This window comes from Triticum urartu, chromosome 6 (assembly GCF_003073215.2).
Source record: "Triticum urartu cultivar G1812 chromosome 6, Tu2.1, whole genome shotgun sequence".
Taxonomy (NCBI): domain Eukaryota; kingdom Viridiplantae; phylum Streptophyta; class Magnoliopsida; order Poales; family Poaceae; genus Triticum; species Triticum urartu.
In genome coordinates, this window is record NC_053027.1 from 472,526,578 (window position 1) to 472,544,103 (window position 17,526).

Genomic DNA, 17,526 nt, shown 5'->3' on the forward strand with positions numbered 1-17,526 from the left:
ACAGACTTCGTTCACCGGCAATCCACAATGTCTCTTGGATGCTCAGAACGCGACGCCTAACCGGCTGGAGGATGCACAGTCCTCAAGTGTAATAAGTCTTCAGATCACACAGACAAGAAGACTTAAGTGATGCCCAATTCTCTCTGGCTCTGGTGGTTAGGGCTTTATCCTCGCAGGGAATTCTCTCTCAAAGGGTTCGAGGTGGGTTGCTCTCAAACGACAAAAGCCGTACTTTCAATCTGAGCAGCCAACCGTTTATGGTTGTAGGGGGTGGGCTATTTATAGCCACTTGGCAACCCGACCTGATTTGTCCGAAATGACCCTGGGTCACTAAGGAACTGATACGTGTCCCAACGGTCAGATTTCAAACTCACACGGCAACTTTACTTGGGCTACAAGCAAAGCTGACTTGTCCGACTCTAGACAAGATTCGCTCTCATAATCTTCACTCGAAGACATAGGTTTTTGGTTTAGGCATCACTTCAGTCATTCTGACTAGTTCTCTTGGACCCCACTCAACAGTACGGTGGTTCCTATGACTCAACACAAAAGAAAAAGAACTACAAAAGATCTAAGTCTTCGAGCTCCATTGGCTTCATATCGTGTCTTCTTTTGTCATAGTCTTCAATGTGAATATCTTCCTATACCACCTTTGACTTCAATGTCTTCATAAAGTTTTAGGGGTCATCTCTGGTAGTAAAACCGAATCAATGAGGGACTTCTACCTGTGTTATCCTGCAATTCTCACAAACACATTAGTCCCTCAACTAGGTTTGTCGTCAATACTCCAAAACCAACTAGGGGTGGCACTAGGTGCACTTACAAAATAGTTTTATTTCTTTTATTTTCTTTGGAGGTCGATAGTTGAAGACCATAATTAAGTTGTTGAAGTGGCTCTTATATGCATTATTGTTGATCTGACAAAAGAGCCCATATTGCCTTGTCTTCTCTTGTTTCTTGAATGCTTGTAGATTCCAGCTTAGTCTAATGCACATGCACTATTATTATTATTCACATTGTTCAGTCGTGCAAGTGAGAGGCAATTATGACGATATATGATGGACTGATTGAGATGGGATAAGGTGGTATGAACTCGACCTCTCTTGTTTTTGTAAATATGATTAGTTCATCGTTCCTAATTCAGCCTATTATGAATAAACATGTTTGCAATGACAACTAGAGATCATAGTTTCTTGTGCCATGCTTGATAATGGTTTACCTTGCATGCCAACATGCTATTAAAATGGTTGTGATGTGGTATGATAGGGTGGTATCCTCTTTTGAACGATTCGAGTGGCTTGACTTGGCACATGTTCACGCATGTAGTTGAAACAAAATCAACATAGCCTCTATGATATTTATGTTCATGGTGCATTATATCCTACTCATGCTTGCATTCAGTATTGATTAATTTTAATGCATGTTCATGACGGTTGTCGCTCTCTAGCTAGCCGCTTCCCAGTCTTTTTCTAGCCTTCACCTGTACTAAGCGGGAATACTACTTGTGTATCCAATCCCATAAACCCCAAAGTTATTCCATATGAGTCCACCATACCTACCTATATACGGTATCTACCTGCCGTTCCAAGTAAATTTGTATGTGCCAAACTCTAAACCTTCAAATAAATATCCTGTTTTGTATGCTCGAACAACTCATGTATCAACTAGGGCTGTCCATATCTTCCATGTTAGGCGGGTTATTCTCAAGAGGAGTGGACTCCTCTCCTCACTCACGAGAAAGTGGCTAGTCGCCAGGATGCCCAATCCCATGCTTTATGCAAACTAAATCAAAATAATTGCAAACAAAACTCCCCCTGGGACTCTTATTAGTTGGAGGCACTAGTTGTTTCGAGCAAGCCATGGATTGATGCTTGTTGGTGGAGGGGGAGTATAAAATTTACCATTCTGTTTGGGAACCGCCTATAATATGTGTAGCATGGAAGATATCGCCATCTCTTGGTTGTTATGTTGAAAATGAAAGTATACCGCTCAAAATATTATTCACCTTTATTTCAAAACCGAGCTCTGGCACCTCTACAAATCCCTGCTTCCCTCTGCGAAGGGCCTATCTATTTACTTTTATGTTGAGTCATAATCCTCTTATTAAAAAGCACCAGTTGGAGAGCACCGCTGTCATTTGCATTCATTACTATTAGTTTACATTGAGTATGACTTGACTGGATCTCTTTTACCATGAATTACAATGTCTAGTCAGTCCTTGATCTTTAAAGGTGCTCTGCATTTATGTTTTGCGGTCTCAGAAAGGGCTAGCGAGATACCATCTTGTTATATCATATTATGATTGTTTTGAGAAAGTGTTGTCATCCGAGATTTATTATTATTGCTTGCTAGTTGATTATGCCATTGATATGAGTAAACATGAGACCTATGCGTTATTGTGAATGTAGTTAGTTTATGATCTTTGCTGAAAACTTGAATGCTGGCTTTACATATTTACAACAACAAGAGCAAACAGAGTTTGTAAAAACTTTTTCTTTATCACTTTCAGTTTGTCAACTGAATTGCTTGAGGACAAGCAAAGGTTTAAGCTTGGGGGAGTTGATACGTCTCCGTCGTATCTACTTTTCCAAACACTTTTACCCTTGTTTTGGACTCTAACTTGCATGATTTGAATGGAACTAACCCGGACTGACGCTGTTTTCAGCAAAATTGCCATGGTGTTATTTATGTGCAGAAACAAAAGTTCTCGGAATGACCTGAAACTTCACGAAACGTCTTTTTGGAAATAATAAAAAATCATTGCAAAAGATGAAGACTAGGGGGCCCACACCCTAGCCATGAGGGTGGGGGCGCGCCTGCCCCCCTGGGCGCGCCCCCTACCTCGTGGGCCCCCTGGAGCTCCTCCGACCTCAACTCCAACTCTATATATTTGCTTTCGGGGAGAAAAAAATAGAGGAGAAGGATTCATCGCGTTTTACGATACGGAGCCGCCGCCAAGCCCTGCAACCTCTCGGGAGGGCTGATCTGGAGTCCGTTCGGGGCTCCGGAGAGGGGAATCCGTCGCCATCGTCATCATTAACCTTCCTCCATCACCAATTTCATGATGCTCACCGCGGTGCATGAGTAATTCCATCGTAGGTTTGCTGGACGGTGATGGGTTGGATGAGATTTATCATGTAATCGAGTTAGTTTTGTTAGGGTTTGATCCCTAGTATCCACTATGTTTTGAGATTGATGTTGCTATGACTTTGCTATGCTTAATGCTTGTCACTAGGGCCCGAGTGCCATGATTTCAGATCTGAACCTATTATATTTTCATGAATATATGTGAGTTCTTGATCCTATCTTGCAAGTATATATTCACCTACTATGTGTTATGATCCGGCAACCCCGAAGTGACAATAATCGGGACCACTCCTGGTGATGACCGTAGTTTGAGGAGTTCATGTATTCACTATGTGTTAATGCTTTGGTCCGGTACTATATTAAAAGGAGGCCTTAATATCCCTTAGTTTCCGCTAGGACCCCGCTGCCACGGGAGGGTAGGATAAAAGATGTCATGCAAGTTCTTTTCCATAAGCACGTATGACTATATTCGGAACACATGCCTACATTACATTGATGAATTGGAGCTAGTTCTGTGTCACCCTAGGTTATGACTGTTACATGATGAACCGCATCCGGCATAATTCTCTATCACCGATCCATTGCCTACGAGCTTTCCATATATTGTTCTTTGCTTATTTACTTTTTCGTTGCTACTGTTACAATCACTACAAAATACCAAAAACAATACTTTTGCTACCGTTACTTTTGCTATCGTTACCACTGCTATCATACTACTTTGCTACTAAATACTTTGCTATAGATATTAAGTTTCTAGGTGTGGTTGAATTGACAACTCAGCTGCTAATACTTGAGAATATTCTTTGGCTCCCCTTGTGTCGAATCAATAAATTTGGGTTGAATACTCTACCCTCGAAAACTGTTGCGATCCCCTATACTTGTGGGTTATCAGAGGGCAGGATGAACAGTAGCCCGTGGAGGGGTGGTTGAACAGGAGCCCGTGGAGAGGGCTGGTTGAACAGTAGCTGGTGGAGTAGTGCACGGTGGAGGCTGGATGACCAGGAGCCCGTGGATGAACAGTCGCAGGTGGAGGCTGGAGGAGGTCGACGGTGGATGAACAGTAGCCTGTGGAGGCTGGAGGGGGTCGACGGTGGAGATGAACAATATCCCGTGGAGTCCTGTTTTGTGGTATGCCACACCCCTCCCGATGAACAGGACCCCCGTTTCGACCGTAGCGCTCCAACACAAGTCTGTTTCCTCCGTTTTGCGGTACGCCACACCCCTCCCGATCAACAGGACCCCCGTTTCGACTGTAGGAGGTCTGTTTCCTCTGTTTTGCGATACGCCAGACCCCTCCCGATGAACAGGATCCCGTTTTGAACGTAGCCGGTCGAACACAAGGCTGTTTCCTCCGTTCTACGGTACGCCAGGCCTCGTTTCCATCGGCTGTTCCGTCCAAGCCCTCCCGATGAACACGACAACGCATTACGTTCCGACCAAGCCAGTTGGCTCCCCATGAACATGACGGCGATGCTGTTTCTCCGTTCCGACCCAGCCATGTACACGAGCCCTGGCCGTACGTATGCGCGAGTAGGCGTTCGAGACCCTGCCCGTATGTACGTACATGGCCGTATTTTCTTTCTTGCACACTGGCCGCTATATGTACGTGTACATGCTACGTGTGCGCCTCTACATCGACCAATATGTACGTACACGTTCACGACCAGAATGACAACGCTACGTACGCTTCGACCAGGTGGGTCCCGACTATCAGGCACTTCCTTGCGTGCGAAGATGTAGCTGGTGGGTCCCAGCAGTCAGGGGGCGAATCGTTTTTTTGGCCCGGACGCACTTCCTTGCGTGCGAAGATGTAGCTGGTGGGTCCCAGCAGTCAGGGGAAACGTTTTTTCGCAAAATACGGTGGCCCGTCCGGTGGGTCCCCGCTGTCAGGTGGAGGAATGATTATTTTGCATGTAATAAGAGGCACTTTCTTGCTGCGGCTGTGGACCCAGCTGTCAGCCTCTCCACGTACAGTCCACGCCCGATGGAAGCCGTTCCTTGACCATGTTGACCATGCTGCGCCGAGAGCACCAGGGCGGTGGACGAGACGAGGCCTAGGAAGGGGACGACGCGGAGCCAGGGAAGACGCGGCAGTGGATGCCCACGCGTAGAGGAGTATGAGGGTTCACTGGTTCGCTGCGGTGTGAGGCTGTCGTCGCCACAGAATAACAGGGGGTGTGGGTGAGTAGAGGGATGGCCTGGCCAGCGGTGGGAGTAGTAGGGGGCGGTGAGGCCTCCGCCGCACCGGAGCCGTCCACGGGAGGCAGGAGCACGAGGCACAACCGCCTCTAGTTTGGGCGGCTAGAGCAAGAAGACCAGAGGTTGAAGAAGCACTACGGCCGTTGGATGGACATCGTACGGTCAGTGGAGCTAGAACGTGCATATTGAGTAAGTTGACAAAGCCCTCCATCCCTGTCAACTTAGTAGGCCCACAAGTCAGCCTGCCACTATACTGGGTGCCAGCTAGCAGGGGAGTATTCATTTTTGTGTGCGTAATAAGGAGGCACTTCCTTGCGTGTGAAGATATAGCTGGTGGGTCCAAGATGTCAGTGGCGGTAATGTTTTTTTTCGCGAAATACAGAGGCCCTTTCGGTGGGTCCCAGATGTCAGGTGGAGGAATCATTATTTTGCATGTAATAAGGAGACATTTCCTTGCGTGCAGCCGTGGACCCAGCTGTCAGCCTCTCCATGTACAGTCCACTTCAGATGCATGTCGGTCGTTGACCACGTTGACCTGGCCGCGCTGAGAGCACCAGGGCGGTGGACGACGGCGAGGCCTAGGAAGGGAATGACACGGAGGCATGGAAGACGCGTCAGTTGTTTCCCACGCAGAGGGGAGTATGACTGTACGAGGGTTTACTGGTTCATCTGCCGTCGCCGGAGAATAACAACTAGTGTGGGTGAGCAGAGGGATGGCTAGGCCAGCGATGGGAGTACGGTGGGGCGGTGAGGCCTGCGCGGTAGCACAGCTGGCTGCGGGGAGGAGGGAGCAGGCAGTCCCGCCGGTGCTTGTTTGAGCGGCTGGAGTAGGAAGAGCAGAGATTGAAGAAGCACGACGTCCGTTGGATGGACATCCAACAGTCACTGCTTATGCGTCAACCTTTTTTTAGGAAAGCCTCAAATCTGTGGAAAACATCATACAACACATCTGCCATTATTTCTAATAATTTACACCATTTGCTAATTCTTAAGGGTTTTTTTGGAGCCCATATTCTTTTTGTTAGCATTACAGCCCTTATTGTGGCCACGGTTAAAACAATTATACGAAATTTTGCATATTTCGGTGCGGTCCGAACTGTTTTTAATCCTGAAATTTCGAGTCACATTCAAACTGATTTTAAAAATAAATGTATATCAATATAGAATCCAGCAAATTGTCCACGCATAAAAATCAATGCAATTTAAAATCTCAAAATGAAAAAAGAAATCTAAACTAATTGCTGGTTTGATGTGTTTTAAAAATGTACAACCTATTTCTCATTACTGCTAGGCCATTTTCTCGGCCAGCCGAATGAAGCTCTCCTCGTCTTGAAAGATTTGCAGCTCAACAGGCCCGACAAAGCGACTTACTTGGCAAATCACAAAAAAACTGGGATGTGGCCGTGGACCCCGCTATCAGCCTCTCCATGTACAGTACTCTTCCGATGGAAGTCGGTCGTTGACCACATTGACCACGCCATGCCGAGAGCACCAAGGCGATGGACGACGGCAAGGCCTAGGAAGGGGACAACGTGGAGCCAGGGAAGACGCGGCAGTGGATGCCCACGCGAACAGGAGTACGAGGGTTCACCGGTTCGGCTGCAGTGTGAGGCCGCCGTCGCCTCAGAATAACAGGGGGTGTGGGTTAGTGGAGGGATGGCCTGGCCAGCGATGGGAGTAGTATGGGGGCGGTGAGGCCTCCGCGACAGCACAACCGGCCATGGGAGGCAGGAGCAGGCGGCACGACCGGCGTTGTTTTGGGCGGCTGGAGCAAGAAGACCAAAGGTTGAAGAAGCACTAAGGCCGTTGGATGGACATCGTACGGTCACTGGAGCTAGAATCGTTCATATAGACTAATTTGACAAAGCCCTCCATCCCCGTCAACTTAGTAGGCCCACAAGTCAGCCTCCCACGGTGGTGGGTCCTAGCTGGCAGGGGGGTATTCATTTTTTTGTGCACAATAAGGAGGCACTTCCTTGTGTGCGAAGATATAGTTGGTGGGTCCGACCTGTCAGCGGATGGAACATTTTTTCGTGAAATGCAGAGGCCCTTCCGGTGGGTCCCAAATGTCAGGTGGAGGAATCATTATTTTGCACGTAATAAGGAGGCATTTCCTTATGTGCGGCCATGGACCCAGCTGTCAGCCTCTCCACGTACAGTCCACTTCCGATGGATGTCGTTCGTTGACCACGTTGACCACGCAGCGCCGAGAGCACCAGGGCGGTGGACGACGGCGAGGCCTACGAAGGGAACGACACATAGACGGGGAAGACACGACAGTGGCTGCCCACGCGGTGGAGAGTATGAGGGTTGACTGGTTCGGCTGCCATCGCCGGAAAATAACAGGAGGTGTGGGAGAGTAGAGGGATAGACAGGCCAGGGATTCGAGTATATGATGGGGCCGTGAGGCCTGCCCGGCAGCACAACCGGCCATGGGAGGCGGGAGCAGGCGGTTCCGACGGCGCTGGTTTGGGTGGCTGGGGCAGGAAGATTAGAGACTGAAGAAGCACGATTGCCGTTAGATTGACATCTAACGGTCTGACGCTGGTAGAATCGATTGTTGACTAAGTTTATTTTTTGATAAACCTTGTGTACGCATGAACTTAGTAGGCCCACAAGTCAGTCACCAAATCTGTGGCAGACAACATAGAGCGCATTTGCTATTTTTAATAATTTGCAGCCCATTTGCTAATTCTTAAGTAATTTATTACAACCCATTTTCTGTCCAGGACCATGGTCAAAAAGTTCAACCTTATTTTGCATATATCGGTGGAGTCCGAACTTTTGTAATCCCGAAATGATAATTTTTTTAAGAACTTATTGATTTGCCAAAAAAATCGTTTTGTTTTTGTAAGCAAATAAGACGTGGGACAATTGAGTTGGTTTAAGGGAAAACCAGTGGTAAAAAAATCAGTGCTGGGAGGGAAAACAAGAACAAAAATAAGGATGTAAATATGAAAAGTGAATTTTATGTATTTTCAATATAATGATACGTGTATATGAACTAGTAAAACTATAGGTAGAGATTAGAAAACGGTTGTAGGACATGCGTTTCAAGAGGAAAATAGAACTGGGCTGTGTGTTTGATTCAGTAAAAAAAGTGCCTGCGGATGTTGTAAGACAAAATATAACTAATGCTAGCGGGCTAGAGGCCAGTAGATACCCGCTGGATCTTTGTGCCCCGTTGTTGTCATGGGCTGGGCCTGTTAAAAACAAAACCAAGCCTGGGCAGTCTACAGCCCAGTTGAAACTTGCTCGACCTGAAAAAACAATATACGTGCTCAATAAACGAGAGAATTCTACAGGTACAGACTGATAACTGGGATGCAGCAGGGATATTGTTTTTTCATCGTGATAATAAGAGCATGCACTTGTTTCGAAAAATTTGGAGAACTAGGAATTCGAACGGTAGGTGCTTATGCTACCCATCAAATAAAAATCAGGTGCTTGAAAATTCGTTTCGAAACAAATGATTCAGCTTTATATCCACGTCGACCCTCGGCATGATGGTTGGAAGCAAATGCCAAGTTCATACCAAAAGATCGTTAACAACAATGTCAACTTGCAGATGACAAGGTAGTACAAGTACCAATACCAAACTAACTTATAATCTTTTTAGTCCTGGCCCTAGTGTTCGTCTGGTAGAAAATCTTGCAGAGGACCAGCTCCCGCTCCTTTTCTTGCTCCAGGTCCCCGAGCTGGTACTGGTGCATCACCCATTTGGTCCTCTGCTGATCGAAGTTCTTGTTGGTGTGCAGCACCATAACCTTTTTGCTGCCCGTCTGCCGGCCGTTGACCATCACCGGCAAGGTATTGCCGGTGTTGTGCCACATCGCGTGCATGCCGCACTCCGACTGTATCTTGCGACACGTCCACGTGCCCCTTTAGAACACCCTGGAATTGCACTGGAAGAAATGCTTGCTTAGGCCTCAAGGTGCTCGATCAGCTCCTGATCCGTGGGATTGAACTTGACGCCAGCCAGCAGCAACGGCCAATCCTTCTTCGACTTGCATAGGTTAATTCCAGTTATATGGTACTCAATGTATGATCAATCGACTGTTTTAAGTGAATGATGAAAGATTTCGACAGATAAGTGGTAATCCAAATCTGAAGTCTAGAATACCCGAACACGCCGCCGGGATTCTTGTGTCACCTCACGCGCAGCGTGTTGTCACGTCAATTTAATGTGTGGACATGATGAATAATTTGACCGATGTATACTAGTACTGCTACTATACTACTTACTAGTCGTGTTTAGTGTCACATTTTAACCATAGGTTTAACTAACAAGTACGCATTTGAAGCCTAAGTGATATATATATATATACTGCACATCATCTCCATCATCATTATCAGTACATCCTGCGCAGGTGAGTTAGGATGCACTTGATCCCAGAAAGGTATCTATCCTTCAAACCAGAGGAGGGCTTCAAACTAACAACAGTACATAATATCCAACAAAAGAGGGTCGTGCTACAGCAGAAGAATACATGGCTCAGTCTACATATCAGTATGAATCAAGTTGTGCATATTTGCTATTGGCATGAACCACATCGCCGCATGTTGGGTTTGCAAAAGCCATCCATCACATGGAAGCTTGATGCCTTTCACACACTGAAGATTATCTGGCAACAAGCTGTGTCGACGAATCTCTGGATATATGGTGATTCATGAAACCCATGGTATGATGTGTAAACACAGTCCCCCTGGCAAATGGAAGTTGCATAGCACGGTAATCATCGCCGGTGATATGATCAATGATTGGTTGGATGATCGGATAATTGAGCCCGTGGAACATGGAGTGGTTGCCGAGGCTGTAAACCCGCCTCCAGTTGAATATGCCTGGCCCAACGGAGCTAGGATCTTTCTCGAAGACGAAGCAGCCATAGTCATCAATGTCACGAACGCCCCAGGCATTATACTGCATGTGGTTTGATGAAATGGTTTGGTCAATTCGGTACGTGCAAATGAGCATGAAATGACCACCGTCAGCTGAATGAGCGATAAACCACCACCCATCGGTTGGTATGATTCCAGGTCCTGGAATCATGAAGGCCAGCACATTTGCGTCTGCTGCAACAATTCAAATTGGAGACCAAAAGGTCAAAAATAAACAATCATGTTCAGAGTATGTGTGGAATTAAGATTATTATAATAGTGACACATATCATAGACAGAGAATTGCAATGCCGTGGTCATAATCATACCCCAAGTTAAAAAAAATAAGCCAATGGCTTTCATATTCTTTTTTTATTTTATTTTTTTAGAAAAGGAGGATTAATGGCTTTCATATTCTAGCAATATATCATGGTTCAAACATCATGTAACAATGAGAGGAAAACAGATATGACAGGGCCTACTCATACTCTACCATAGCACTTACTACATTTATCATATCAACTCTAAGCAATAACATGTGTTGTTATAAAAATCCTGGAAATGAGAGTAACATATAGCAATCATGAGGTTATACTCATAATATCTATTCTAACAATCATTAGATACCAATTGTTCTCATATCAACTCTAACAATAACATGTGTGGTCATAAAAATCTAGGAAATGAGAGGAACATATAGCAATGATGTGGTTATAGACATACTATATATTCTAAATTTGTAACAATGAACAGGTAGTCATATTCTTAAGGTAAAGGTGAGATGAGATAGAACAATTACACGACGATAGATTCCACCAGTATAGGCAGCCAATCTGTGCGTCGACCGCATAAACGATGCCATCGTGCACAATAGCATCAGACATGAGTGTTGGGTAAAGAGGATCGACGATGATCCATAACCATGTATGGCGACGGGATTCTAGATAGACTAATCCCATGTTGAACACGACAATGAGCTTGTAATCCATGTAGTCTTCTAATGGTGTGGGCACTTCGCAGACTACAACCATCAACAAACAGAGGTCGAGCCAAAAGCCCGACGCGTCTCGTGCGTAGTAGGCAGGAGTATCCGGCGGGCCACGAGGCTCGATGGCGGCAGTATCCAAAGATGGAAGGGTGATCTCTCGCTAGGTGTAGATATCCATGAGACGCCATGGACTACCGGAGGCCCAGTAGTGGCCGCGCATGAAGGACAGGTGGACGGGTAGTGGTAGCAAGTCAAGGGGCACCACGACAAGCTCTGTAGGATCATCAAGTCGGTGTCTGGGCCACCTGCGAGGATCGGGCATCAGCAAGCAGGGTGTCTTGAAAAGACCCGGCCGGTTGTAAACAAGTAGACGATACAAAGACACCGAGCATGCGGCTAGACGGACGGTGCTGAGTAGGTCCATACGATTACAGATCTGCTCCAAGAGAACATCGGGGAGGGAATTCCAATCGTGGCTCTGCGTGTCATTCGGTTCTGCCATTGGGGTTTTCGGTGCCTGTGAGCCAGCGGGGAAGTGGATTCGGGCGGGCGAGCGAAGAAGCTTCTCCTCACGTGGCCGAGCAGTGAGCGGGGGGATATGGTACGCGCGATCTACCAAGGAAGATAGCACGGGCGGGTGAGCAGTGAGCGGGGGGAAATGGTGTGCGTCCGACGATGGGGAAGAGAGGAGGAAGAAGAAGAGAGGAGGGAGAAGAGTGGACGACAGGGAAGAAAGTGCATTAAATCTGAATTCTACTACTACTACTACCACGATATACCGTCCTTCGGAGTGTAAATAGTTACACCAATGACATGTGGGTCTACCACAAGAGGGCCCATATGCCAGTTAATGGAGGACAAAAGCTTGCTCTACTGGCAAACATGATGGCAGTACTGGGTAAGGCTGATTTAGTAACACCAACATGCTGGTTCAGCTTATTAATTAAGTGTCCCATCTGCTGCAGCATGTATTGTCACTTCACTGCAAAGACTAGTTGAATAGTTCTCTCTGACCGAGATGGGGAATAATGGATCGCGAAGACTTCCTTTCTACATTATCCCTACGCGTCTACACCCACTTCACTCATTTTGCTCCGTACGTAGTCACTTTTTCAAACCTCTAGAAAGAAAAATACTCCGTATTTGGGAACAGAGGGAGGATTTTACTCCGTATTTGGAAACAGAGGGAGTATCACCATATGGAGGGAACAAAGGAAGCCTGAAATATGAACATGTCAATGGGAGGGAGTAAGCCCCATGCATGCATGCATGCATGCAGCATGCAACATGCAACGCTCACACGTACACATGGACACACGCAACACTCACGCACCCATGCGGCACACAGCACACGAGGCAACACACACGCTCACGCTCAAGTGCTCAACCTACTCCCTACGTCCGTGAAAGACTGTACATTTAGAGATTTATACATTGACCAGGGCATAATTAACGCCCAAAAGTAGCAGACTTATGTGTGCATGCGACCATTGAGAGAAGAAGATTAAATGAAGGTCGTTGCATGTTGTAATTAAGGATATACATGTAGCCTATACCTAGAGCACAAGTTGGTGCATTAGTCAATCAATATCGATTTAGATTAAAGGCTAAATGCATTGGAAGTGTAGATGTACCACAGTCTTTGTTTTTAGCTGATTTCTTTGCTCTGCCAACTGACAGGTGGGACCCAGAAACCAGGTGACAATTTAACCAGTCAACAAAGTGCCACGCCGACTATGTGGCCTGTCAGTAGGGTGCAATACGGTGCTCTACGATGAGCTAGTGATCGTATAATCACCGCAAAACTATATATAGTGACCGTAAAGAGCGTATTGTTACATACATTGACCGCCAATGTATTTTTCTCGTTTCACATTAAGCCATATTAACCGAAAAGGATGCAATATGGACTAGTACTAGTATTGCTTTGATGTGTCCCCTCAAGTCGCCGAAGGAGGAGAAGCTTTCTTACTACGCCTCTCCCTCGCCCAAACGCGCGGTGGTTCGTAGGACGAGGAGAGGGTTTTGACTACAGCGTATTCTCCCTCTCCGTCTCCCTAGCCCTCGCCCTCGTGGTGGACGTGAAACAGTTCAATCGGTGTCAGATTGGCAGAAGCATAATGTGTACTGTAGTATCATCATTGTTGGACCTTCTAAAGAGGCGAAGAGCCAAGTGCAAGGTTCACACGAGTATGAACTGTTGAACCTCCCGAAGAGGCAAAGAGCTAAGCGCAAGGTTTTATAGGAGTTGTCGTCCTAGTAGGAGCATACTACAACTATAGCGAACGATGCTACTGTATGATGCCGCCACGTCACGTATATCCAAAGCTGTGCCACCTTTTTTTTCTCAAAGAGCGTGTTGGAGCCCGTGCAACAACCATACAAGTTGCACATACAAATAACACATTTACTAGTAATAAATTCTAAAGGAAAAATGCCAGTATGCCACACAAGTTCATCTCCAATTCATGTGATAAATTTGTGCACGACTAGTCTACATATATTCACAGCGCTACTGTTCACAATTTACCGTACTCCACTTACACGTTATAGATGGGCTACATGTCCTCCTCCAGGATCCAGTCCCAGATGTTCTTCATGGATGGCATGATCCATAGCGGTGGGCAACGGGAATCATTGTCACAGCTTTCTAGTCCGGTTCCACACGATGGAGACTCATCCAAGTTGAAGCGGCATAAATCAGGGATAGCGTGTCCCAACATGTCGTTCATCCAGCGGTGCACACTGAAGACACAACCATGCTTCATGAACGGCAGGCCTTCCGTGTCGTGCATGGAAGGTGGGATCCGCTTCACAATGGGGTAGCTGTCCCCAATGAAAAGCGAGTACTCTCCAAGAGTGTTCCTCGGTACCCACGTAGCATCACGGGGGTCGAACTCGGCGCCATTCATCCGGTACACGCGGCATCTCAGATCTGGACACTTGGTGACGTACATAGTCAAGGTCCATGCATAATAATGTTGTGCTCAAATATGGCGGTCAGTAATACTGTGCAGCAAATAGTACTACTCTGGTATAGAGGAAGTAAAATAACCGGCTTATTATATATAGCCACTGTTGGCTACATGGATGAGATAGTAATACATGGAAAAACAAAAATGGTGGCAGCTAGTGGGTTCAAGTCTTCAAGGGCCTAGCTAGCTATACGCGTCCTCCAAGGTAAAAAGTACTCCTACTAGTACGTAAGTAGAGTACTAGTACAACAATGAAAGAGAAGGTGAGAGGGTTAAAAATGGAATACCTGGGGAGATGGTGACGGTCCGATCATGGTAGATTGTGTGACCATGTTGCACATCAGTGGTACCATGGGTAACGACTGGTAAGATAGTTGATCCCAATATGCCAAAGTCAGCTACAAGGTTCCATGTTAGACCGAATTGCGGATGCAAATGCACATCTAGGATTGGCGATCTTATTTCGATCGCGGGATGACTGGTCCCTGCAAAATAATGGAGTACCATTAGGGATGCAAATGATGGTTTGTGCATTCCGTTTGTAATCTCCCGTACCATAGGATGGCAACCAGATGAAACAAGTCCCCTGGCTTGTCACCGCGAAGATGCGGCCTAGATGATGCATGGCATCTTCGAACGTGTAGGGGTACAAATCTACCGCCGCCAACATGCGCCAACCTCTGCCGTTACTGCCTCTTACATTGATGGCAATCCTTATGTCGAACACCGTGATGAGATAGTAATCGTCGTAACCGCGTCGCTTTGTCGGCGGGTCCTCTATTACTATATTCTTCAATCTCATGTAGGCATCATCATATGTATTCAAGCCCAGCCAGTCCGGAAGGCCGATCCCAATGGTGGAGAAGGGGTCTACTGGAACGGCCGCACTGTTGTGGATGTTGTGCAAAATGATGGTGGTATCCGACCGGAGGTATGCAAGCCAATCTATGTTGGCACCGACCCAGACCTATATATAAGACGATGGGCAGCGGAGAAATTACGGGATGGAAATGGAATAACTAAGTACTACATGATCAAACTCCATTACTGACCTACTCATTGGACAAAATCTGACTACCTCTCAACGTCGGCAACTCTAGCGGAGTCAACGTGCAACCATGGCCAGGGAGCGGTGGACTGTTCGAAGGATTGTCCCATAGAAGAACCTTCTCCTCGAGGACGCATGGAAGACCAACAAGCATGGCCTTTTCCCAAGCCATTTTAAGCACCGTCTTGAAATAGTTCGTGCAGGAAGCACCGAGTCTTGCGGCGGTGAGGACGTCGGAGCGGCGTGCGATTTCTCCCAGAGGATCGTCATCCAAGGTCTCCCGGCCCCGATGAGGAGGAGAACCGCCTGGCGAATCCAAGCGACGAACTGCCTTCTCTTCGGGGGGAGGGGAACTGGCAAGGAGGAGATAAGAGCATAGTAACCGCAGGGCCTCGTTCCTTCCAACTGTAGAGTGTAGTAAGCTAGTAGTTTTTGGCGTGGATTAAGAAATTTTGGGTATGTTATTGCTATTTTTTGTACACGCCAACTAGTGTCAAAAAACGTCTTACATTACGTGATAGAGGAGTACGTACTCGTACTGTAGCAGTACTAGTACTACTTTCTCAACTAGTAGTGCGAGGGTACTACTAGTGCTATGTACTGTACTTATAATATAGTGCACGAGTTTTGAACCCTTGAATCTCAGGGCCAAGGAGCTACAGTTGGAAGTGGAGGGTACTACTGTTCTCTAGAACCATCGTTGTATATCAATGCAGGGAAAGTACACCTGCGTAGTGGCCTAGTGGGTACTCTTGGTGCTCTATTCAGCCGCTCCTCTCATGTAGCTGGCCTACTCAGCCGCTCCTCTCACGCACACACTAGCAGCCTCTTTATCAGTGACGGTTACTGCAGGGGCATAACATTTGAGTTATTTGATACAACGAGAATAGGCTTTTCGCTTCCATTTGTGGAGGTGTAATGGATCTTGTCGAACTATGTTAGTAGTTCCTTCTTTATGAACGAGATGAAGCAAAGCTTTTGCCTCCATTTCAAAAAAAACACGTCAAGAGGAATTTCTTTTATAGTAGAGCCGATAATGGAGTGAAGTCCATGCGTGCAATGCCACAAGCTACAGAGTAGTAGTAGAGCACTTTACGTACAGAGCCATATTGCACAGTTCCCAATGCCCCGCCAGGCTTTTCCGGCTCCTCGGGCTTAATTGGGAGGCGCTAGTTTAAATATGCTACTAGCTGATGAGGAAGCTGCAAGCGAGGTGCGGCTAGGGCGAGCACGCGAGCGACGAGATGCTGGGAAGGAAAACCCGTTCACGTGGCTAGGCTATCCAGTGCACCCAGATTGTGGTGCCGCACGTCCATTTGACTTCAAAACTCAAAATACCCGTGTAAAATATTGGCTCGCAGCGAAGTTACTATTTAAAAAAATACCGTCGTGCGTTTGGCTAGGATCGAACCCACAAACCGAGGTATACACTCCCGCGACCAGTAGTAGTACTCGTTGGAGTACAACGCAACATAGAATCACCTTTTGTCGCTAGTAGTACATTGTTCCTTAGGCTGGCCATAGTGGGGGTAACATAAGTGGTAACATGCACTTGGGACTAGCAAACATGCTTATGTGGCACATAATTAAAGAAGAGAGAGAGTGTTAGAGTAACATAGGTAGATACCGTATCATGTTAAATGCTATGCTACTTTGTGTCATGCATGGCAATAAATATGATCATCTATGATACTAGTTTATGATACCATGTACTATGGAGGTAGTATCATACACTAGTATCATACGCATGTTACTAGCATATGATTCTCCCCACTATGAGTAGCCTTACAAGAAACCCCTAATAATGCAAGAAACCACTAATAATGCCAAGAAACTACTACAACTTGCATACGTGGCAAACTTAAGATAAGACTACCTTATCAACCATTGTACATGCTCTTACCAACCAGCCCTGCCAAGAAACGACTACTCTACAAAGTGTCGTTATAGGCACGTTTCAACCCATGGCCCTGTTTGGATACATTTGTTGTCAATCTAACCCTGCCATCCAAACACCACTTTTGTTAGAGTTAGTTCTGGGTTTGAATCTAACCTCTGACTTAGAGTATCCAAACAGGGCCCATGTCGCCCATTAAGTCAACGCCTTCTATTCGACCGGGCGTTATGACTTGTGGGACCTAATGTCAGTCTGCACAAAAATCCCCGAGTGACCTCCTACCTCCGGCCCGTCCACCTAGTCATCCTCGGCCACGTGACGCAGCTACCGCCGCCGGCAGTGCCGAGCCCATCTTGCGGTAGCCCGGATGCCACCTCCGTCTGGCGCTCGCGGCCACTAGCTAGCCAAGATAGCTCCGTCCAGCTGCTTGTCTGCAAGGTTTGCTAGCTAGATT